The 23,170-nt window shown below is 40.1% G+C and overlaps 1 long non-coding RNA gene and 1 pseudogene across 1 annotated transcript; one reads left to right on the forward strand and one right to left on the reverse strand.

Annotated features, from left to right (window-relative positions):
* Positions 1 to 385: 385 nt before the first annotated feature.
* On the forward strand, positions 386 to 2,974 carry LOC109437525 (KATNB1-like protein 1; annotated as a pseudogene).
* A 6,970-nt stretch (positions 2,975 to 9,944) lies between these two features.
* LOC141568484 (uncharacterized) lies at positions 9,945 to 22,323 on the reverse strand. Its single transcript, XR_012491637.2, has 3 exons — positions 22,256 to 22,323; positions 12,597 to 12,662; positions 9,945 to 12,499 (listed from the first exon to the last, which is right to left on the reverse strand). It is a non-coding gene; the product is annotated as an uncharacterized LOC141568484 (long non-coding RNA).
* Positions 22,324 to 23,170: the final 847 nt, after the last annotated feature.

The following is a 23,170-nucleotide window of genomic DNA, read 5'->3' on the forward strand; positions in this document are numbered from 1 at the left end:
TGAGGGAAAACAACCTAGGGGAGATGCTGATTGAGCTGCAACCTACAGGATGAGTACAGTTGTGACTGTGAAGAAGGAGTCCAAGCAGTGTATTCTGGGTGTAGGATTACACTTTGAGGAAATAAAGACTAGGTGTTATTAGGGGACAAAGTATAGTTAAAAATGAGCTGGAGGAAGTGATTAAGAGTCACTATGTGTCACCTCTTAGGCCATATTAGAATTTATTTCTTCTCCTCAGAAAAATAGGATAGTAATACATTTTTGAGAGGTGGGAGAAAGGTCAACAGGATAAGATTATTTGAAATTTTCCATTTTGAAGTGTGTTATTCTGGCCATAGTGGAAAAAGGGGATTAGAGAATGAGACAGGTTGACCAGTGAAGGGCTATGGCAGTGGTCCAGGTGGGAGATAGCTTGGATGAGGGTGGTAGAGAAATATAGTTGTGAGATAGATGTAAAAGGTAAAATTGATGGATTTGAGTTGAATATGGGGTAGTGAGGAAACGGGAGGTGTCAAAAATAACAGGGGTGTCGTGGTGAACATTTGGAAGTTTGGGGATGGGTGGGAGGTGTTGAGTTGGATTACGGACATGCTAAGCATCAGACATCCTGAAAGATATGCACAAAGGCAGTTAGCTCTACAGATATGGCTCCAATCTGCTCATGTGTGTGTTTGAGAGTCATTTGTGTTTGAGAACCACGGATATGGATGAGACCCCTCAGGGACAAAATGTCCCATGAAGAAGTTGCTGAACTGAGCCTTGAGAACAACAACACTTAATGACCAGTAGGGGGAGGGAGCATCTACAGAGGAAACAGAAAAAATGGCGAGAAATGTAGGAAGAAAACAAGTAGCTGTTGGGTGTGCAGACACAACAACCATAAAAGTATGTCTGGCTGTAAAGAAGAAAGAGAACTAGATGAAGACTTTGTGGGGCTGAGACTTTATTTTTTTCAAATAAGGGAGATTTGGACAGTTTAAAAGTCAATTTAGCTTTCAGTCAAGATGGCAGAGTAGTTAAACGCTATGCTTGCCACTTCTCACTACCTCATCAAAATTGCAACTAAACTATAGAACAATCATCATTGAAAATTGCCTAAAGTCCAGCTGAACAAAAGTCAACACAACAACAACAGGAGAGCACCCAAAACCCACACAAGAGACACCTCTGGAGTACCCATCTCAGGTGACAAGGGAGATTGCACCACTGGGCCCCACAGGATACTTTCTACATAAAGCCACCCTGCCAAAACTGCAACATGTGGCAGCTCTACCTAATACACAGAAACAAACACAGAGAGGCAGCCAAAATGGGGAGACAAAGAAACATGTCCCAAATGAAACAATAGAACAAGATAAAGAACTAAATAAAATGGAGACAAGCAATCTACCAGATGCAGAGTTAAAAACACTGGTTTTAAGGATGCTCAGTGACCTCAGTGAGAACTTCAACAAAGAGACAGGAAACATAAAAATGGAGATAGAAAACATAAAAAAGAACCAGCCAGAAATAAAAATATGATAACTGAAATAAAGACTTCATTAGAAGGCATTTGAATGACCCCGAGTGGGGCTTGGCCTGGGAGCTGAGAGACTCTCTAGGCTTCCAGGCCCAGTTCATCGGTGCCAGGATTGGGCTGAGGCTCCGAGATACCATGAAAAGTTGGTATTCAAGAGATTACAGCATCTGAAACACACAATGTTAAAAAACAAAACTTTTGTAACAATATTGAAGATCATTCCATTGATCTCCCTAGAAAAAGGATCTCTAATTTCACGAATAAGAACCTGAAAGAGGTTAAGAAATCTCCAAAACTGTTGGCTGCTTGCATAGATAGAACAGTTGGACAAGCTGTGAAAAGGCCAGATAAACTACATAAGGTGATCTATCACAGAAAGAAAGTTCATCATCCTTTTCCAAATCTTTGTTACAAAACAAAACAAACAAACAAACAAGAGCAGTCCCCTATAAATGGGGGTGTAACATGACAAATAAAGAAAACTAACTGGCTGTGCCCGAAAAATTACACAATGATAGTTGAACATATTTCCTTAACTCCAGTGATTCTGATTTTTCACAGACAAAAAAACGCATCATCAAAATACAATGGATTTTTCCCTGAGGTTTCTTAGGACCATGACAGAATGGCACAACTTCTGTTCAGCAAGAATTTGAGATTGAATGTAGCTTTAACTTTCTGGAGAAAGAGAAGCATAAGTGAACTTGTAGCTTATTTAGTGAGGATAGAAGACCTCGGAGTGGCAGTGAATTGCTTCCCTGTGCTCACCAACAGTTTACACGAAGAAAAACAATACATCTTACTTGGCTGCCTCTAGACTTGTTGCCTCTAATAAAATCACTACTTAAAAGCAAATTTGAGGGCCGGCCCGGGAGCTCAGGCGGTTGGAGCTCCGTGCTCCTAGCTCCGAGGGCTGCCGGTTCGGTTCCCACATGGGCCAGCGTGCTCTCAACCTCAGGGTTGCCGGTTCAACTCCTCGAGTCCCACTAGGGATGGTAGGCTGTGCCCCCTGCAACTAGAAAACGGCAACTGGACCTGGAGCTGAGCTGCGCCCTCCACAACTAAGACTGAAAGGACAACAACTTGAAGCTGAATGGCACCCTCCACAACTAAGATTGAAAGGACAACAATTTGACTTGGAGGAAAGGCCTGGAAGTACACACTGTTCCCCAATAAAAAAAAAAAGTCCTGTTCCCCTTCCCCAATAAAAAAAAAAAAAAGCAAATAAAGCAAATTTGAAGAGTAATAGTTGGTTTAAGCTGGCTTCATGCAGTTGTAAAAAGGGGGTGGTCAGAACTATCATTCAAACAGAAATTATAAATGATGGAAATAATTCAGATTTTAAAACAACAATTAAATGGATTGTGGGAACAAGAAAACCATCTTACTTTGGTTCCAGGATATACTGGGAATATAGCTAAGGATGTAGATGCTTATTTATTGCAGTGGCATTGAGAAACTTCATCTACTAAAGAGTATTTGGTTATTCAAAACATCCCTGGACTAGATGATTTCCAAAATGTCTCACTGGAGAACTGCGAAGTATGAAAGAAATCAAAACCTTCTTCTTCTCCTGCTCCTTCTCCTCCTCCTCTTTCTCCTTCTTCTCCTTCTCCTTTTTCTTCTTCTTCTCCTCCTCCTCCTTCTTCTCCTTTTTTTTTAGCCACATAATGAAACCACTAACAAAACCCTAACAATCTACTTCACAATGAAGTGGAAAAATATCCGAAAGGAGCAGCTTCAACTTTAAAGAGGGGAAAGTGCCCTATGAAGATTGTTCACCTTTTGCTGTATTTGGCATTATGTGGTTATTTGGTAACATTGTTTAAGAACTACTGGATCTTAATGCAATTCTGCATAAGAAAAAACCTTATACCATGTGAAAAAATAAGACAACTTATTACTAGGAACCACAAAGACCAATCATCATTACTTTTTTCAAGATTGTGTTTTATAAAAACTCAGAGACACAGACACTAGTTTAGTGGTTGCCAGAGGGTAATGGGGGAGGGAGATGGTAGATGAGGGATCAGATATATGGTGATGGAAGGAGAACTGGCTCTGGGTGGTGAACACACAATGTGATGTATAGATGATGTAATACAGAATTGTACACCTGAAACGTATATAACTTCACTAACCATTGTCACCCCAATAAACTTTAATTTAAAAAAAATTGTGTTTTATACGAAAACACTCAAATGTGTGCAGCTGTTTTCTTATGTTGAAAAAACTTGGAAAGTTTAAAACATCATAACAAATAATCAATACTAAAAGTTTTTTTGTCCACCCTGAGATACTGTGTATAGAAAATGCCTTAATTAATAAGCCAATGTGTATGATACCAACATCTGTTTTAAAAAAATTAAAACCAATCAGGCTTCTGGCATGACAAAATCGTGAAATCAGATCATGGGCTTCCATTCACATAGAATGTTGTTGTTTAAACCTGTTCCACGCCATCTTTAAAACTTGAGAATATTTTTAATATTTCTGATTTGTTTTTTTGCCAGAATCATCATGCCATGTATGTATGTGTTATTCCAATATGAAAGAAAAAGGTGAATATGTATTTGTATGAATACTTAGCTGGAAATGTTCATGGAGTTAGCTAATTTATATTCACTTTCTATTGTATATAGATTTCTAATATTTTCAGTTCTCTATCATTTAAGCTTCCTTCATTTGAATAAATTCACTAAATATTTCTATTTTTTGCTTTTTTAGCTTCTGATTTTATATGAATTCTAATTCTTTTTCACTACCTATGTTTTAAGAAATTACATGCAACACTTTAGAAATGTTTACAGTTAGTGCTGACTTCGTATTTTAAATTCCAACACTTTATATTACTACCGCCTCTGATGGTTGGTATGAAAGGCCAGCAGACTGCAGGAGGTCTTTTTTTGGTTCTGTTTTAAATACCATTTTTAGTGTCAGTAAAACCACTTGTGGAATGTTTTCACAGCTATATATCTTAGCCTATCTTGGAAGTGATTGGGATTTAAATACTACTATTGGTTTGTATATTAATCTCATCTTTAATGAGCCCAAGTGGCATCTGAACAAAGATTTTTAGTAATCAAACCCTTCAAACACTTGAGTGTCTTTAGTATTTACCCAATTAGTGACTACTGATGTGATTCCTAAACAAGCATCTTTCTTGCTTTAAAAATGTTAAAAACATCACCCTGGTGTGGATTCTTGGGGTACCAGGTTTGAAATCAGTGATTTGGAAAATAAAGCAGTGGGAAACCCCATCAAAACAGCAAAAAAATGCCCCCAAAAAGAAAAGTTTAAGAGGCCTCAGGACAACATCAAACATACCAATATTCACATCTTGGGGTTATCAGAAGGAGAAGAGAGAGAGAGAGAGCAAGGAATTGAAAATCTATCTGAAGAAATAATGATGGAAAACTTCTCAAACCTGGTGAAGAAAATATGAGGTCTGACATTAAGTGCGCTTACATTGGCAGCACTACAAACAGCTCAGTGAGGTTTCATAACCTTGGTATATCAGTGTCTCACAGCTGTGTTCATGTCGACATGTGGTGGTGTCTTGCTGAGTGGAGTTCATTATTGTTGTTGTGTATTTCTGTGTGCTGTTGTGAGAATGTCTGAGCTTGAATTAGAGCAACAAACAAACATTAAATTTCTTGTTAAGCTTGGCAAGAGTGGAAGTGAAATCAGGGACATATTAGTCCAAGTTTATGGGGATAATGCCAGAAAGAGAACAGCAGTGTACAAATAGATTAAACATTTTTCTGAGGGGCGAGAATGCATCACTGATGAAGAGAGGTCAGGGCGGCCAGTAACAAGCCGAACTGACAAAAACATTGCAAAAATTCGTCAAATTGTATGTCAAAATCATCGGCTGACTGTGAGAAGCATAGCAGACCAAGTACATATCGAGAGAGAAACAGTTAGGAAAATCTTAACTGAAAATCTTGGCATGAGAAAGGTGTGTGCAAAAATGGTCCCGAAGGAGCTCACCGATGAACAAAAGCAAAGGAGAGTCAAAGTTTGCCAAGACCTTTTGGAGAGGTTAGATGATGTTTTGGGCTATGTTATCACTGGTAATGAAACATGGGTGTAACAATATGACCCTGAAACAACGCGTCAAAGTGCACAATGAAAGTCAGCCAATTATCCACAACCAAAAAATTTCATCAGTCCAAATCTAGAGAGAAAACAATGTTGCTAACCTTTTTTGATATCAGAGGGATTATTCATTATGAATTTGTACCAACTGGACAAACAGTTAACCAAGTTTATTATTTGGAAGTGCTGAAAAGGCTACATGATAAAGTTAAATGGAAATGACCTGAACTTTTCATCAACAATTCATGGTTCTTGCATCACGACAATGGGCCAGCTCCCACTGCACTGTCAGGGAGTTGTTAGCCAGTAAACAAATAACTGTATTGGAACACCCTCCCTACTCACCTGACCTGGCCCCCAATGACTTCTTTCTTTATCCAAAGATAAAGAAAATATTGAAAGTAAGACATTTTTATAACATTCAGGACATCAAGGGTAACACAACGACAGCTCTGATGGCCATTCCAGAAAGAGTTCCAAAATTGCTTTGAAGGGTGGACGAGGTGCATAGCTTCCCAAGGGGAGTACTTCGAAGGTGACTGAAGTGATATCAGCAATGAGGTATGTAGCACTTTTTCTAGGATGAGTTTGTGAACTTAATTGTCAGACCTCATATATAAGGTTCCAAACCTGGCTTCAGTGCAGTCCTGACATATACCATTATCTATAAGTCTGAACATGCCTGTCACACCCTAGGTCACTGCAGAGGATGCCACAGATACATAAGTAGAGTCAGTGAGTGACTATATGCCCCCAGATCTTGATACACAGATGTGTGAGATTCTACCATTAGAGCTTTATTCATTCGTTAGCCTGTTAGAAAGCAAATCTGGTTAGAAGATAACATTTTAAAGAGTCATCATTTTATACATTTATGAAAATATGTTTCCATTCCTTCTGAAAGTTGTTTTTGGTATAGAAAAGACACTGTGAAAGGGAAAGAGTATGTTTGCCAAGACAAGAATGAGGAGGGGTATTTATGTGGCAAGACATCATTAAAGACAGTCATTTCTCAGGTCATACTTTAGCCTGTGCCCAAGCCTGAGCATGAATTTGGTGAACTTGTTGGTTAAGAGAACTAGCCCACTGAGTTTCTGCCTACACTTCAAAATCATGTCTCTTACTGCAAAACTGCCTAAGTCTTTAAGATTACATTTGAAATGTTTGAGTTGAAATGTTAGAAAGGCCCATTTGCCATTTTTATGTTTGCAAAATCATTACCAAGAGGGAGAAACTTCATTATCCATTACCATTGACCCTCTGAAAAATGCAGGAATTTAATTTTAAATAAGCAAAATCCACAATCTAGCTTCTAACTCTTAAGTTTGCAAGCTTGCTTGAAATTGATTAAAATTTCTTTTTGAATGTTTTTTAAATTATGGGTGGGAAACGTAAAGAATATAGAAATATATAAAATAAAATGTAAATAACCTCACCCTACACCTCCCACAAACCCGTTTCCTGCCTTTCAGTCCCTTCCCCCCCCCCCCCCCACTCTCCAGGGTAAACCTTGATAACAGCTCAGTGTGTATCATCACAGTTTCTAGGCATATCAACATTTCTCTAAATATATGCATTCTCAATAAAATGTCCCATACAGTTGGGAGCAGTGGGGAGGTAGGGTTATTGTTACTACTGTTTTTTAAAGAAATCCCAGTATATATGAATACATACGAGTATATTCTGCAGCTTGCATTTTTTGCTCATCAATGTATCTTTGGTTTCCCTCTGTGTTGGGGCACATACATGAACCTAAAACATTTTAACAGCTGTAAAACAGTCCATGTTTTGTTCATTTTCCACAGAGCATATACCTGACTTCTTGTTCGGGGGGGGCGGGGAAGAATGTGGCAACTTTGTGGGGAATTCTAGAAGTTACTTTTCTTAAAAAAAATTTTCTGTCTTGGAAACTTATAGGATATTGATGCTTAGGACTATTTTGTTATCTCGTAGTTGGATAACAAAGATCATAAATGTCTGTGGATCCCATAAGAAATTTTGGGAAATAGTCACAGACTAATTGATCTTTGTTGTTCTTAAAATGGGTATGCACTTATTCAACATTTTTCTGGTTATAAAAATAATATGTATCTACTGTAAAAAATTCAAAACAGAATTTTAAATACAAGAAGAAGTTTAAACCACAAATAATCCCACCCTCCAGAGAGAGCAATTTATATGTTGGTGTCTAGTTAATCTTGCTTTCTCTGTTTACAAGCACATACTTGTACACTTTTTATAAAAATAGGATCATGCTGTCTATACTTTTGTGCCTGTATTTTTATGGAACAATTTTTGATCTACCTATATGTTTCTAATTTTTCACTATTGGAAACAATGATCTGTCAAATAAACATGTAAGTGTGTCTTGAACACTTTATAGTGATTTCCTCAGGATAAATTCCTAGCAGTGGAATTGCTGGATCTAGCGCACACACAGTGAGGAGGCTTTGGGTGCACTCTGCTAAACCCTTCTTCAGGAAGCCAGTCCACCTTTGCAGAAATAACATAGGAGATGACCCAGTTACCTGCACCCTTACCAATTCCAGGTCCTAATGCTTTCGTGTACAGAATATAAATCTGTTTTTCACACACGAGTATTCCTTAAAGCAAGGAGTATCACAGTAAAATAAAAATAAGACAGTTGTCATGTTTTTAGGAACTGCATTCAACACACTGCAAATGCTAAGCTACAGGAACAGCTGAAAAGCACATAAACCCTATCTCTTAGGAAAGGATGAGTACCAGGTAACCAACAGATCCTGGCAAAACAACAGGTGTAGAAGTTACCAAAACCTGTTTCTCTGCTTTGTCTCTCTTACCAGTTTTGGAACCACTTTCAAATAAAACTCGTTCTAACACCACCCAACCGGCAGTTCTTCCTGATGCTGTGGGCAGGATGGACGGAGATGTCCCAGGTGAGGCTTCCTGCATATCTGGGAGGCAACCTTACCATGCATCCCATCAGACTCCTTTTGGCCCCTGAATTAAGCAGGACTGTCCCTGTCAGAAAACCAGGCTTGAGGGGAATGAAAGAAACTAACATTACAAGGACATTTAAGTTTAAAAATAAGTAAGTGAAATGAGTAGTGAGTGCATCCAGCCAAAACTCCACAGACTCTTTGGTCCGGTTAAAGTGAACGTACAGCCAATTCACAAACCAGACAAAAATTATCGCAGGTGGTCAGTGAGTGTTCAGAGCTAAATCCTGATCACATAAAGAAAAGCAGCAACAAAAACTGAAGGGAGAGAAACTAAAAAGAGTAAGATGGAAAGCATCACCTCTCCATTTTCACTAGAACTTTCTCTTTCTCAGACTGATGGAGACTAGCTTGGCTGGCAAAAGTCAGGTTTGAATCCCTTCCTACCAGCCAGCTTGGGATGTGATTTTGTTAACTGAATTACAAAACCTGTTTCTACACACTTGTGATTGGAAATATCATGTAATATTACTACAAAGATAGTAAATTTATTGACTGATTGATTGAGTCTACAAATAGCTGTGTTATAATAATCTGTTGTCTCTTCTGGTCAGTAGACTCTGAATTTCTTAAAAGTAGACACTCTTACTTGTATATTCCAGGACACACACAATTTTATTCATACTACGCATTCAAGAATGGGAGGAACAAGAAAACTGCCTCCCACTGTCAGTGGGACTTGCCTCTTAAACTAGGCTTCAGCATCCTTACCGGTAAAATTAAGCATCTAAATCAAGCATTCTTTTCAGTTGTAAAATTCTTTGTTCCATACTCTAGTCTAGCACTGGGCGCTGTGCTAGATTTTCTGTATTAGGGTTATAGGCTATAAAGGATGCTAAGGGAATTCACATACAACTAGATGATAAGGCAGATTTAATAAGCACTATATGTGTTGTACAAACTAAGTACTGAGCATACTGAGGAGAGAAAGAGATTATATTTGACTTTTTTTAGAGGACCAGGAAGAGCATTATGTAAAGGTGGTATTTGGGGGGCATGTGGGAGTGTTAGGAGATTGACTTGAAGATTGGGTAAAGTTCGTAATAAGCTGACATGGAAGAAAAGGATGGTAAAAAGAATATTCCAGACAGAGTGGATGAAGTTAAAAACTAGAGTCATGTGGCTAACAGTCAATCATTTGACAAATCTGTAAAAAGTGGGGAGGAGAGTCATATTCCACTTTACATTTTAGTTTCAGGTTCCTGCTTACCTTAAAGCATCATAGACTATATAACTTGAACTAAAGAAAAAAATTTGCTCCAATGCAATAGAAAAATGAGATTCATCGTGTTGTTCATTAGTAATATCTTTAATTCACAGAGATGTCAAGCAACATGAAAAATTCAATAATTTACTGATACCAGGCCTTGAACACAAGAAGCTTATACCAAAGTGACTATGCTTTATTGACATCATCCATGGATAATTACATTTTGCATTTGTGAGCTATTCATAAATCTTATGTTCGTGGATCACCACATAGCCAGATTATTAATATTTTACTTGTTCTATCCACAATCCTCTGTAAGATGACGAGTGAACCCAATAGGAACAAATTCTCTATGGAAAACAAAGCATAATAGGCAGAGATGTGAATCCAAGAATAGAAGAAATAGAACAGGAGGAGAAAATTTTTCTCAGAACACAGTGAACAAAAAGGAAAGGAGCATAGGGACAGAACTTGGATTGCAAGAAGACGGAAAGAAAAAAGAGAAATAGATAAATGAGGGACCATAAGAAGAAAATAGAAAAAAGAAAAAAAATTAAGATGGAATATTAAAAGGAGAATGGAAAAATAGATATGTTATTCCTTAATAGACTGATTCCCCAAATAGGGTCCATGAAGAAAGTTGAGTAAGAAGGGTTTGTGAGCTGCTTTCAGCTTTTTAAAAAGCTTTGTTGAATTTATATATTTACCAAAACACTAAGAGTCTGCCTAAAAGGTAAAATTTCACTGGGACTGGAATTAATTTGATTCAGTGACAAAATCTGTTATTTAATGTAGGTTATAAATTCTAACATAGAGACAACTTTGATTAATAAAAAATGTGAACACTATTAGTAAAATGAGTTTAATCGACAAAGATCTTTCAAAATCAGTAGAAAAACCAACAATAAAGATCTGTATCTTGAAAATTTTAGGAAATTCTCTTCTGAACATTTAAAAACATTATTTCAATGGTTAGAATAGGCAACTATTCATGTTTCTGCTAATGTCTGTAGTTTTTGATGATAGTCACATGATTAAGACATATACACACAAATTTATCCTTAGGAAAAAATGATTGTTTCTGTTTTACATGTTGATGTTTCTATTTTACATGTTGATGTTACACACACACACACACACACACACACACACACTTCACTGATTTGAACATCAGAATTGATTTTTTGTTTATGTATACCACCTCTTTAATTCTGAAGATACAAGAATCCAACAGTGGAATTTATTTCTTTAAATCTCTAAATTCACACTTCGTAATAGAAATTTTGGCTATTTACTTAAGATTAACACCAATGACGTTTGATTATTCTGGTTCATCTCATACATGTTGTATAACAGAAATGCTGGGAATTCAAGAATAATATTTTTTGATTTATATTATATAGTAAATTATTCAATTATAACTAAAATAAATGTAATGCATATCCATAGAATATATGTTAAAATGTATATAAGCAAATAAAATATTTTTTTTTAATGGATTTCTTTTCTCATTACCAAGCCTATGTTTATTCTCATGCTACCTTTCCAGTTATTTCCTTCTGATCTCCTGGCTCCAATAGTTCTTTGATATTACCAAGACTTCCAATCCATTGAGTCTACGTGTCCTCAGTCCCCTTCTACTCATCTGACATGGTTCTTTTCTACCTGTGTATACCTCCACATCACATGCCCTTTTGCCCTCTCTGGTATCTCATATCTCATTTCTGTGACGTAACCCAAAGGCTATGACATCATCCTTTATACAACTTGCACTAATATCCACTACAGCCCCAAATTCTGTCACCTCTACCGTCAAAATATACCTCTAGTCTAGCCACTTTCTACCACCTCCACTGCTATCAAGATCAGGAGAGAAAGAAAACCCTTTGAGGCAATCCTGGCATTAGGGGCTGGTTTCCCCTCATACTACGGATAGTCATCTGCAATTCCAAAAAAGGCAAAAAAAAAAAAGCTGAATGCCCTGCAACTCGTTCAAAGCCACTCAAGGGCGTGCTGGGAAAGCTGTTAATGGGGAGGTGCCTTGCAGTCTGCCCAATCCTACTGTAAAGCCACTGCAGAGGGTGCCGGGGAAGACCAGTTGTTCATCTGGCATTTCAGGATCCCAGCTCCGGAAAAACCAAGAGCCAGAAAACTGTGGTATGAATGCAGAAAATGCTCCTTGAGTAGTTTTGATATTCCTGGATTGGTTCTTTCCTGAACTGGTCTACTTCATAGGTAGTCTAGGCGCATTTGGGAACTGCAATGAGTCGATGTTGTCGGTAGGTGGCGGAAGAGGACCATATCTCCCCAGGGCCGTTTCTTTTGGCCCCTTGGGTTCTGGATGTTGTTCACTCAGTGAAGAGTCCACAGTGACCCAAGCAGCTGCTCTCCCCCAATGCCAGAATGTGCCGCCTCGGCTGTATCTAGGAAGAGAGGGGCTTCATTTGGGCCCCCAGTGGTTCCTTGGAAGCAGGCCCTCAGGTCTTCCTGGCTTCTCTGTGCACTTCCCTGAAGCATTGGGATAATTCAGGAAACTATGCAGCAGGAGGTTAAAACTAAGTTTTCTGCTGAACGTGGCTGTCCCTTATTTTGGCGGAAAAACGGCTAAGGCATTACATCCTTTCCAAGAAGGCCCTTTAAGTCCACACAATTGTTAATCGGTCTTCCTGCTTTCCAACGCAGTCCTCTCTGTAGGAGAAGAAAGAAAATAAAAAACTCTTTCCATCTCGTCCTGGCATCATTCACCCACTATTTAGAGAACCCCCTTCCGTCCACAGACACTGACCTCAGGACATGCTTATTCCCAGGCAGTACATTTCCTCCAGTCCAAAAATGTTTACTCTATTACCTCCTGAAGGAAAAAAGCAAAACAAACACAAAACTCAGAAAAAGAGATCAGATTTGTGGTTACCAGAGGTAGGTTTGGGTGGTTAGTGGTGGCAGATGGTGGTGTTGGAGGAAGGTGGTTAAAAGGTACAAACTCTCTATTATATGATGAATAGGTAGTGGGGTGTAATGTATAACAGTTAATAATGCTGTACAGTATATACTAAAGTGATTAAGAGAATCAATTCTGAAAGTTCACGTCACAAGAAAAAAACTTTTTTTTTCTTTTCTTGTGTATATATGTGCTGACGGATGTTAACTAAACTTATCATAGTAATCATTTCATTTATATGTACAAAAAATCATTATGCTGTACACCTTCAACTTATATAGTGCTGTATGTCAATTATACCTCAGTAAAACTGGGAAAAAATTGAACTGGTGGAAAAAGAAAAAAGCAAATTATAAAAAAGTGTTTTATCATGATTCCACTTTTAAAAAATCATATCTATTCATGAAAAATGAAAGAATATGCCTTACAATGATAACAATGGGTATTACTGGGTAGGATAGATTTTTTTGTTGATGGTTCATCCTCTTCTATCATTACAAATTTTGCAGTAAATATATACAATTTTGCAATCATATAATAAATTAACATTTCCATTAAAGCAAAAATTTCTCATGGTCTTCAGAGGCACAGTCAGGCCCGATCTTTACTGCTGCAAGACTTAAGACCACTGGCTGAGAGAAAGGGGCCCCGTGGCTTCACTTCCAGGCCCCCACTGCCCAGGCAGGCTTGTGCATTCCTAGCATGATCTTAGAGACAGATCCTCCTCCAGATACATGTGCAAAGAACAGTTGAATCAAACCCACACAAGGGATATTTTCCTAAGTTGGCAACAGTGGAGTTCAAACTTCTCTTTATTGGTCAAAACAATGTCACTTTCACATCATCACTACCACCTCTTCTCCCACTATTCTTTTCAAATTGTGAAACTTTGGGCCAACTGGGAATGAGAAAGAGCTTCAAGACTGTGACATCTCCTTCTAAGGGACATCCCCTGCAGTTCACAAAAACTAGATTCCTGGGGAGGGAGGCTGGCTCAGTTGGGTCGAGCATGAGCTCTGAACAACAGGCCTGCCGGTTCAATTCCCACATGGGCCAGTGAGCTGTGCCCTCCACAACTAGATTAAAAGACAACGATTAGGAGCTGATGGGCCCTGGAGAAGTTTTGAAATGTCATCTAAGGATTCGATCTTCAGTGTCCTCCTCAGCCCATCTGTGGGAGGATGAGAGTTGGGCAGCTTTATATTCCTGTTTACATAATTAAAAAACCAACAATGGGGGGATTATGCTGCTTTGTGTCACCACAAAACTCACAGTTGAAGGATGTGGTCCTGATGAGAGAGCCTCGTGTGTTAGTAATAACCTGATATTCACAGATGGTGGCCCTGCCCAATCATCCAGCTTTAGAAACAAAGAAGAGGACCTTTCCCTTTTGAGGCATGGGCCTAGCCAGTCTGGACCTATGAAGACCTTGTTTCCATTAAAATGGCATTTAGAGCTGGTCATTTCAGTAGCTGTAATCGACTCAGGCAAATGGGACCCATTCAGCAGTAAAAATTTTCATTTAGTTCTTTTGCATGAAAAAAACTCTAGGACCAGGATTAATTTGCCTCCACAAAATAGGTCAAGCAAATTCTTACAAGGGCAGGCAATGAAACAATGTTTCCAGGAGGCTCAGGCCAATATTTCTCTGGAATAAAAATAAAATATCAATGACCTCACAGCCCAGGAACAACACATTCCCATGCCCTCTGTGGAGATAAACATTATTAAGTATGAAGTTCAACTAGACATTTGGGACACAGTGATAAGAGCACTTATGACTATTGCAACATTGAGTTCCAGCTGCCCTCACCCCACCAGCTGAAGTGCCCTGGAGCTCAGGTGCAGCAAATGAAACTTACAGTGAATTCTGAATATGGTACGTGCCTAATAATTATTATTGTTATGTTATCACTGGTAACAGTGATTTTTTTTTTTTAACAAAGTGTTTATAAAGACAGATAGGTTACTGTTCAATAATGTCACCCAGGAAATTTGTCACTTGTGTTCCTGCCCCAAAAGAGAACCGTTTTAAACTTAAGTGCCATCTGGAATGTACTCTTCCCATCAAGAGGACAAAATACCAAAATTCATTTTCATCTCCCATCAGTGACTCAGGGCAGAAAAGAGGCAACTGGAAGAAAAAGAGTGTTCAGATTAAGGAGAAAGAACTGGGCTATAAAACTGGGCAAACAAAGGGGGAAAAAACCTTCCCAGGATAAAAATTCATCCTGGGATAATAGTTTGCAGAGTTCATTAGGGAAAGCAAGAACTCCTAAGGAATATAATTGCAAATATATAGCCCTGAACAGATAGTGCTATAGCATAATGAACAATTTTCTTTAATGAGTAATTAGGGAGTTTTAGCGTTTATCTGAACTTAGGCCACTATAGAATAACTCTGCACATAGAGGAGGTAGGAACTGGGGCCAGAGAACAATAAAAACCAAAATCAGAACAGAACAGAGTCCATTGTTATCACAACACTCAGCTAAGGATTTTCATCAACTTATATTGGAAATAAATGAACGATTCATGTCAGCAACTCATGGTATCATTTATAGTTTATTGTATATAATGTTCCAAGTCACTGTACTGTTCCAAGCACATGGCTCTCATTCCAGAGTGTGAATACTATCAATATCGTCTCCCGTGCTGGTTTGTATAGACTCGTGATTTGAAGTACCCGTGAGTGACGGTAGATGTGATGGCTCCTTTAGGGGGCTCCGATTCACCATTGAGATAAGATTCTGGGTCCCAGTTGGGATAGATCCAGTGAGAGGAGCAGCAGCTCCTGTTTCCTTCTGTGGTCACACTACCTAACACAGCGACATTTTCAATTAATACTTGTTAATAACAATAGTTAACATTCATGTAATTCTACTATGTGTCAGGCGCTCTCTTAAATATATACCATACATTGCTTCTTTTAAGACACTAGGAAGGTTTCATTATCCCAATCTTACCAATGAGGAAACCAAGGTTCAGAGAGCTCGTTAACCAACTTGCCCAAGGTCACACCATCCATTTGGATCCAGAAACTTGAACTGCATGTGGCCTTGGCCCTGACCCCTCGTGTAACCTCTGTTAGAGGGACTCGAGACCAGTGGCATCTCTCAGTGGTTAAGTGTGTCTCCTGTGCCCAATGCCTGGGCATGACCTGGGGGTTGAGGGAAGTGGTTCAAATGATCTCCAGTGGCCCCTGGACCTTTGCAAGGATTGGAAACAGTGTGTAGAGTGTTCCGTGTGTGCCCCTAAAACCTGTCCTCTGTAATGCTAGAAGCTTTTCTGGAAACAGGCGAGCAGAGCAGCTCTGGTGGGGGGAGAATGCTTCCCAGCACACAGCCTCAGTTTCGGAGGAATTGGGGAAATTTCTAAGCAACTATTCTCCTCCCCTTTTCACTCTACATCCACTGCCTGCTTTATATAGAAGACACTTTTTTTTTTTTTTTTGATAACTGTCTAGGTTTAAAGATACATGTGCATATTTTCTTTTCCCAGCTGCAGCAAGAACTGCCTGGATGTTTCACATTCTGTGTGTGTGGGGGGGCTCTCTGAGATGGGTCATGTCAACAATGCTGTCCCCTTAAGATATTAAGGAGTATTAAAAGTTTGTATTCAGAGGATCCTCCTGACATACAATGGGTTAGAAATATGACCCAGACTAGTTTTCCAAATTATAAATGTAAGATAATAATGCTGAATATTAAATTATCATAATTATGGACTACCACTTATCCATTTCTTTTGGGTTTCAGTCAATATGCTAAGTTTTTAATAACCATTATCTCATTTAATCACCAAAGCAATCCACATAAGACAGGTATTTATGTATTAATTGTGTGACCTGGAGTAAGTTACTTGACCTCACTGGGCTTCAGTGCACTGGTCTGCAAGATGGAGATAATAATGGTAGCTGCCTCAAAGGTTGTAATGATGATAGAACTGAATAATCCACATAAAGTGCTTGGCCCAGCATCCAAGGCAAAGTAAAACTCACACAATGTGTGCTCTCATATCATTTTACAGATCAGGAATCTGAGCCCCCAAGAAATCTTGCCCAAGTTCACGTAGCTGAGGTCCAAACCTCAAAATGAAATTGTTAACCATTGTGCTGTATTGTCTTGCTTAGTTCATTGTTGGCTTAATTAAATAAATAAATTAATGATTTAAACTGTATCTTTTGTCTTCTATCTATATTATATCTGGAGATAAACTTGGTTAGGTGGAACACAGGGCTACAAAGATGGTAGATGTCGGGGGTGAGGGGCTGTGGATAAATCCATGCATGTCCATCACTGCTGTTAGAATAAACCCATGCTTGACTGTTAGAAGCTCTAGTTAGGGTGACCCTGTGTTCGTCTTGACTTATTATAGTCTTCCTGGTATAATTATTGAGAGTGGCCTCTCACTCTCAAAAGGTCTTTGTTCAGACAATCAATTAGGTGATCGCCTTACCCATAGTGGTGTCATCTTTAGCAAATAAAGAGAAGCATGTTCTCATAATTTGTTGGTTCCTGGCCCCATTCATAGATTGTCAGCAGCCATGTCTTGTACACCTGGATTTTTTTCGCCTGCCCCTTAAGGCTGATGGCTTTAAACTTCAATCTTTTCTCCTTGTAGTTCTCCCCCCATTCTCCCCCACCTCTTTCCGGTTTCGTACTCTCAGCTGTGACCTGTGAATTAAGCATGTAGGCTCTGAAGTCCCTGAACTGGAGTCTCCATCCTGCATCCACCATTCACTGACTGGCAAACCACGTCCGTCACTTTTCTGCAAGCACTAGTACTGCCTCTGTATAGTGGAACACTAGGCTAGACCTCATCCGGTTGTTACAAGATGGTGCTCAGTAGATCTGAGCTGTCTATTAGTCGTGCTACTATTGTCTTGTCATGGGGACAACAAAAACAGATGATGGGACAGTCCAGCAAATAAAACATGATGCCCTTCCTAGCTTTACCAGTTATCCCTGCCAGACATCACATGAAATGTGACAAAGGATCTTTTGACTATTATATAGAAATCTGAATAGATTATTTCCTTCTTGTTAAACGAGGCTGAAGTCCAAGCTTACAAGTCAGGGGAAGCCTGTTGGTATAAATTGTGAGCTGCAATGCCGGCGCCCTGCCCAGTACTTGTCAAGCTACCTGGAATTCTACTGCTACTTTTCTCACAGTCTTGAAATGTCCTCAGCCTCTGAGAGTGTGCAATTAAAATCTCAGCGCCCCTGGCTCCTCAAGCTCTAATGCAGTGCCCCACCCCACCAGGCTTCCCAATATGGTGCCCTCACTCTGGATTTATTTTTACATCTCTGCTCTGCCTCATCTTGTAGAGAGCTGCTCCCTGTTATCGCCATGGAGACATAAAACAGATAGTCAGTGTGGTGAACAGGGGTTGGTTTGCTTTCCTGTTGCCCATGCTCTCTTCTGTTGGTAAAAGCACTTGAAATTTTATTTGCTGCACCAACCTTCTTCCCCACTGCAGCCCTTGACATGTGTCTAGGCCTCATCCATCAGAGTCACAGTGATTGGTTCATGGAGACCACATGACTCAATTTGAGCCAATGAGAAGCAGTCCTGGGGTTTGGGCTGGGACAAAGGGCAGAGGTACTCCTTCCTTTTGGAGTTGCTAAGAGACTGGGGAGGTGCTGGAGGCCATCTAGAATGACTCCAACACAGAGAAAAGCAAAACTGGCAAATGGAAAACAGATTTCTGATAACATTATTTTGGCACCTTATCTAGCTGTGCTTGAAGTCAGTCTATAATAATTACCAACCCAATTAAATCCTGCTTTATGCTTATGCCATTTTGAGTTAAGTTTCTGTCACTTACAACCCAGAGTCCTGGTTAATGCAAGAGGGAAATATGTTATTGCTCTTGAAAGGTTTACATTTTAATAATAGACATGTTTTCAGCTCAAAGAGATGCATTTGTGTGGTAGACTTTGAGTCATCAGTGTAAAGCTGGGGCGGCCAGAATATTTTGAAGTGGAGTTAGGAACTAGAGACACTCAAAATCCACCACAACAGTAACTGTCTAATCTCCTGTCATTGAGACTGGCTCCGTTCCAAGGACTGACCCCATCAGCCCAAAGGCGCTCCCTGGCTGGCATCAAGTCTGAAGCCTTGTGTGAGCCCTCCGTGGGAGAACATTCTTCATTGACATCCATTCCCAGTGCATGTCCTTATCCTCAGCAGGAGCAACCCCTGCAGTAAGAGTGAGCACTACTGCATGAGAACCAGCTAATGTGTCCATTTGTCCCAGAAATGCCATCTTGTGTCCTGCTTCCCTCTACTGGCCTTCCGTGTTTAGTGTTCAGACAGGCAGCTAGACTTGGCTAGCTATTTTTCTGAAAGTTAAAACTGCCCTCCAAGCTTGTGGGGGAGGGAGGAACAAATATCAAGTCGCATACCACACCGACCTTCTTCTTTTAATAAGAGTGGCTGCCCTCTTTATTTTCTTTGAAAGAAGATCATTTTCTGAGGGCAGAGCCACTGGGCTGCCCAACAGCCTCTCTCACTGGGTGGGACCCACTGAAGAATGCCGGGTGAGGAACAAATCAACTCTCAGAGGACAGAAAGAATCGCTTTCACAAGGACATCATTTACATTCACTAATGGCTCACAAATGAGTTCAGACTCAGTTTTTTTATTCATGGGATTGTTTTAAATTGAGCTCCAGAAACAGACCCTGAGAAAGGAACTTATGTGTAAGTGGTTTATTAAGGAAATGCTCTTGGGGCAGCCAGGAAGGGGGGAAGTTGGACAGAGACGGGAAGAGTCCAGGCCAAGTACCATCTCAGGCAAAGTCCCCCTTGGCCTGATCCAGGGAGCTCTGGTGTGTCCCCATTCAGGACCAGGGTGGTGAGAGGTCCCAAACACCTTCACTGGTGGTTGGCAGTCCCCGGCTACCAGCCACCTAAAGGATGCGAGGATATAAACCCCAGGCCCTCTGGCTCCACACTTGTGAGCACAGTGACTCAGTAGATGGAGGGCAGTTAGGAGCAAAAGCCAGAGGGGTTGGGGGAAAGGAGCTCACAGATATGGTAAAAGGACTCAAGGTGTTGGCAAGGGCACCACAGTGCTTCTCAAAGACTTACCACACAGACAAAGAAAAATGCAGGGTTGCTGGGCTCATTGCTTTGGGAGGGTTAATTAACCACCCTTTCTTTCTTTGAGAACTACCACCATCACTTCCACCGTCAACCCCACCACACGCAATTTCACCCTCCACAGCTGAGTTCATCTGCCTCCATGGACACAACCCAGCCAAGGAAACTTTCTCCTGAGACTTTGGCTTGAGGACTGAGAATCATATTCAGTCTTGCTGTTGGCCTAGATAGGGGTGGTGTGGAGTTAGGAGTGAGGTTGCCATTGTGGGGTGGCCAGGCTTGGACATAAGCCCAACGAAGCAAAGAAAACCACTCCACAAAGAGAAAGAGGAGTGTATAAGCAGATTAATAGCTAATACTTATTAAGTGCTGGCTATGCACCAGGCAGTTCACACACGGATGAGTCATCAGATCCTTACACCAACCCTATGGTGTAGGAACTATAGTTGTTCTCATCCAAGGTCAAGGACACGAAACTCTCAAGTGGTTTAGTAAATTATCCAGGGTCACGCAGCTTGAAAGGATACAGTCAGGATTCAACCCTCATGTTTAACTCCAGAGCCATATGCTGCCCACAGTCCAGGAGTTCAGCTGAGCATTCAGAAGACCAGATTAGACTTTGTGGCAGTTCAGGTGACAAGTGATGGTAATTGGGGCCAAGACTATGACTGTAAGGATAGCTAGAGAGAAGATATGAGAGGTACCTAGGGGTAGAATCCACTGAACCAGCTAGTGGCTGATTGCCAGTTGTGAGGGCAAGTAGGGTAGCTATGTCTCTGGCTGGAGCTACTGTGTAGAAGGTGGGACTCACTGAGACAGGAAATGCTGTGCAGAAGCTGATTTGAGAGGAAGAAGGCAAAGAGAGAGAATGCAGTGATGGACTGTGCCTAATGAGAAGAGAGCAGGTAAAATATAGGCACCATCCTTTCTCTCTCTCTCTCTAGCCTCATTGCTTCTTTTTCATAGTCCAACTCAAAATTCTCTGTCTCTCTTCCACAAAACCTTCTTCAAAATTGTTCTTGACCTAGAAACGCCTGTGAAATCAGACCTGAGGAGCAAGCAATGGAAGGAACGCTGTATTGAGGTTTAGGGATGGAGAGGGTTAAAGCTTGGCCCTTGTCTACCACCTGCTGTGCAAACTTGGATGTGCCTCTTAACCCCCTGAGCCTCAGATTCATTTTCTCTAAAATGAGAGTTTTCGACGTGATGCTGTCTAAGATAATTCTCTAATAGTTGTTGAATGTTCTAATTCTTTATTATTCAGTAATTGTCTTTGCCTAGGCTACATGGTACATATTTCAAAAATGGAAGAGTATTGCTAAACTTAAGAAGCACTGAATATGTAGAGCACAGTATATTGTTACACTACAGTGTTTTTTAATTATTTAATTTGAAGAGTTAATATAGGTTGCGGTTAAACATAGAGACGGGTTATATGAATTCAATCATTCATTTGCTGGGTGTGTGGCCTTGGCAAATTACTGAACTTCACTGTTCCTCAGTTTCACCAGCTGCAAAATGGGCATAGGATTATCATGACAATGGTTAATATATGTTAAATTCTGTATGTATTAGATAATTACTATTCAGAGTAACTATTCTTTAGCCTTTACTTTTTTATCTGTAAAATGGGATTACTAATAACTACTTATTAATAAGAGCAAGGGAAAAATGAAATAAAATCATATATCTACTTAAAGCACACAAAGCCTATCTCTTTCTAAGTATTCAACCAATGTGAGTAGATAGATAGACAGGTGGACAAATAGACAACTAGAACCTGGCTCCCAATCTCATTCCAGTTTCCAAGGAATAACTGAGCCCTCAGTCCTTTTGGTGTCAACCAGGCGCTGAGCTGTCGTTTTCCCCCTGGTGCTTGATAGCTTATATTTTAGAATAATACCAAATTTTCTTTAATGCCTTTCTTTTCTTTAAAAGTAGCACAGTATGCCTAGGCTCAGCAGTTTCCATTCTCCTCTGAGTAATTGAAGGTCTGTTTCTCCCCAGGATGGTTTTAAAATAGAAACAGACTTGCTAGTACTTTCTCCTAAATTGAACATCTAGCTTCCATATATTGAAAATGAGTTGAAAGAAAAGATCATATAATTATGCTTTTCCCCCATATTCTTTTTAACACATTGCCGCTAACATAATCTCTGTTTTGCCATGAAATTCTGTGACTTATGAAAATTTTATAGCAACATGGGCCCAAAGAAGAGTAAAAATTGATATTCTACACTTAACCAGGTGAAAATGCTCCTTGGGAGAATAACACACACAGATAATTTATTCCAGGCATTTAGGAGTGTGTACTTAATAGAAGAAAAGATGCAGCTCGAAGAGTCAGGAAAGAGAACCAGAGGTATGAGCCAGGGGTCTGAGCATCTCCAATCTTACCTAAAAGAATCAGGAGAGAAGACGGTGGCACGTCCTCTGCTTCTTGTCCCATTTCCTACCCCGGATTCCATCTATGATTATAGTGAGAAAACTGGCAAGATTTGTATTTAAATTCACAAGAGTAGAGGAAATGCAAACTTTTCAACCGTTGCTCATTTCAGACCTGACTGCACTTTCTACCCCACCGGCCCCAACTTTTCTCTCTCCTTCGCTCCTGTGCATTATGTGTATCAGAAGAGCAGTGACTCATGCAGCTGGGGCTTGAGGAAATATGTGGCTTAATGAGGAGGAAAGAAGGTCTTATGCTGATTGCAAAAAGAACTATTTCATTTTGTATCACATTCTCCATGTTCAAGTTCATTGCAGGCACAGCCTTTCAAGAGCTGAGTAGTGAAAGCAGGTGACAGAAGGGAGCATGGTCACTCACCCTTGCAGTCTACCCACCCACACACCCCGCCCCCGCCCCGTGCTTGTGGCCCTGAGAGACACAAATGACAGATGACAGAGCTTCTGCCTGCAGCAAGCGTATGGATTATCTTGGGCTAAATTTGGTAACTTGAATGTCACTTTTTCCAGCTCCAACCTCGTGTCAAGATGATTCCTAAGGCCTGATCAATAACTGTTTGGTGTCTGGAGCGATCTGACATTGTATAAAGAGCTTGGAATAAAGTAAGCAGTCAATAGACAGAGCTTCCACTCCCAGGTGCAGCCCCAGAGTGTCTACATAAGGGGCTTCAAAACAGCCAGCTGCTTGGGAAGGTGCAGCACCTAAGGGTCATGTACTGAGGCTGTGTTTTCATAGCCAATACCATGTATTTTGTTAGACTGTAATTTTATTTGGGGTGTTTTGAGGAGAGGCTGATGGAGGTATGGGGAGATAGGCTAAAGCTGCTCAGTCACTCCTTGCGGCCACCA

This window comes from Rhinolophus sinicus, chromosome 7 (assembly GCF_057876585.1).
Source record: "Rhinolophus sinicus isolate RSI-liver-muscle chromosome 7, RSI-T2T, whole genome shotgun sequence".
NCBI classification, from domain to species: Eukaryota; Metazoa; Chordata; class Mammalia; order Chiroptera; family Rhinolophidae; genus Rhinolophus; species Rhinolophus sinicus.